Here is a 3,039-nt window from a genome sequence, read left to right as displayed (position 1 = left end):
TTATTAGCTATTCCAAAGAGTCAGCATTGCAGAATTGTGCCAACAGTTCACCTAATCCTCATGTGAGTATGTTCACATCACCCTATCAACTTGTGATGCCCAATAACTCCTTCAATGTGGTCCTCTTGTTCTACATCATAATAATAAAAAACAATTATTAGTGGTTATAAAACTGATTTTTATTTTTTTTAATTTTTAAGATTAAAATAATTATTTTTTATTAATGGGGTGATCTTAGATTTGGCTCAGACTAATCCCATGGTAAGTTATGACTATGGGATTCGTCTAAAATTCCAAGGTAAATCTTCCAATAGCCAAAAATCGCACATGTAGATGTCGGGCTTCGAACCGGGGTTGATTTATCATCCCATTATCCACCACATTATCACCTTGGTGGTTAAAGATAATTAGATTTGTAGAGGAATGAAAGAGCTGCCGCWAGAATAAACTGACTTTTTAAGTTAATCTTAGAATCACCATCAGTTTAGTGATTATTTGATTCTGATGATCATATTATAGTTACAATACAGACTCTAAATAAAAAACAGAAACAAACACAATGAATCTTATACATGAAGAATAAGATATACGTAGACTAACCCTTATTCTGAGAAGTAGAAATAATGTTTTCAAATAGAAGTTCTGGAAAATATGATTTAGTCGAATCATGCTGAATGTATATTTTTCTATATAAATAATTGAATGATATTATATTTATCAGTAAAAAAAGGTTCCACTAAAAAGTGTCACATGGTGGCATTCTTATAGATCATGGTATAATTTAATTATGGAAATTTTAGTATTTAATTGAAAATAAGTTATTTAATCTTATTGACAACTTATGATTAAATAATTTTTGACTTGGTGTTTAATAATCATAAGATGTTTTATTTTTTTAGATTATTGAAAAAGTCGAATGTTGTAAAGTATGGGCTAGTTTTTTTGTTTGAAAAGTTAAAAGTAAATTATAAACTTGGTCCTTGTGGGATGCACGTTTYAATGGTATTGATCTTTGAACTTCACGGATTTGGTCCCTCACTCTAACGGTCGTCCAACATCATTGCTAAGTCCGAGGGCAAAATGGTCTTTTTGTCATTTCCTACGTTTTAATATTTACTTTCTTGTAAAGAAAAGTATCATGACTTCAAGTCTCGTTGTTACCTCTCCTTACCCTAAAGCACTTTCACAAGAAACGCGCCTAAGATCCCCTTTTGTCGGAGATCTCTTACTTCACTGGAGATATCTCTCCCATATGATATGTCACCTTTTTTTTTCTTCAACATTGTGTATTGGTGAACCCAAGTGGTGCACTCCAACTGTAGTGTCCTCTATCCCCTCCAACCAACATCGTCGTTCTTCCCTTCCAACTAGCTACGAGTCCTCCTTCCCCTCCAACCTACGATGGACTCCACCACCCTCGGCATGCATTGTTTACCCTCTAGATTTGAACAACATCGAAGTTCCATTCAATTTCTCCATATGTGACAACTGGGTTATCAGTTATAGAAGTTCGAGGTTGTTTTTAAATAAGGGTTGAAAGTTGAGGGGTTTATTTTGGTTATATGCTTAAATGTTTTAAATCCTTCACCGCCTTATATTTATATTTAGTAATCATATGAGATATTTTATATATCTCATTGGGGGGATCGTAAAATAAGAATGTTGGTAAGAAAAAACTTTTGGGTGTGTATTCTCTTGTGTGCGAAGCAAACAGAACCGAAAAGGAAAGAAAGAGAAGTCAAATTTTGTGATTCTTAATATGATATTTGCTGTTGTTTGTCTTCGTCTCTGTGAAATCTTAAGATAAGTTTTATGTTATAAACTTTCATTTTACAGTGTTGAAAATAGAACCGTATGGTTCTTTACATGAGAGTTTTGAACATGAGGTTATGCTATTATTAGCATAATTTGTATTTTGATATGTAAATATCAAATGATTGGAATAAAGTTGGCATAATCAGGAGAGATGTATTTTGGATATAAGAGTGACATAATCAAGAGAGATGTATTTTGGATATAAGAGTGACATTATCATGAGAAGTATATTTTGGATACAAGGGTAGCATAATCAGGAGAAGTATGTTTTGGGATAAGGGTGACATAATCGGGAGAGGCGTATTATGGGATAAGAGTGGCAAAATCATCTATATGTAAAAATTGGGTTTTTGATCAAGTTGATGAACTATTTTCACATAATTATAATGCGATGATTTTGAGTTATCACACTAGTGTGATGCGATGACTTGGCTCATCGCATCCTTGTGATGCGACAAAGTTGACTTATCGCATCAGACAAGTTGGGTTTATTGCACTAGTGTGATGTGATGAGATGAGTTCTCGCACCAGTGTGTTGCGGGGGAATGAGGTTGTCTCACCCATGTGATGCGAAGAAATTATGGTTTTACTCATATGATGCGACAAGTTTATGTGTTAAGTGAAAATGAGTTTATTTGGTTGTTTGACATGACAAATGGGTGATGTCTCATCTTATTGATGCGATAAAATAGATTTGTTTTAATAAAACGTTGTTTATTTGTTATTTATACAAATAAAGGTTTTATAAAAGTGTTTTGGTGATCTTCACCCTGCAATAGCAATCACAAGGATTTCTCACTAGACCTCAATGTCTAACTCTCACTTTCGTATTTTAAAATGTGCATTACAGGTCGGACACAAGGAATTGGAAAATTATGAAGATTATATGATTGCTTTTTGGGATGTTGTGATATCTTTTGTACTTGAATACTTGTTACATACACAAATTTCATACTTAGATTATGTGGAAAAAAATTTGGTAGCTACTTTTGTAATATAGCTTTTGTATAGTGGGACCAAACGTCTAAATTGTACTTCATGATATATAAAATATGTGGTTATATGCAAATGTGATCCTGGGGTGTTACATCATCTCTTTTGGATCTACATCTCATTTGCATTGGATTTGGATCGACATCAAAACTCCATTGACTTTGGGTTTCGAGTTTAATTGATTTAAGGTTAGATTTTTATTTGATTTATGTTTAGCTTCTTTTTCTATTT

Source organism: Cynara cardunculus, unplaced genomic scaffold (genome assembly GCF_001531365.2).
Source record: "Cynara cardunculus var. scolymus isolate 2C unplaced genomic scaffold, CcrdV1 Un_Scaffold_4815, whole genome shotgun sequence".
Taxonomy (NCBI): Eukaryota; Viridiplantae; Streptophyta; class Magnoliopsida; order Asterales; family Asteraceae; genus Cynara; species Cynara cardunculus.
The sequence above is the reverse complement of the archived record's forward strand: the minus strand, read 5'-3'. Positions refer to the sequence as shown.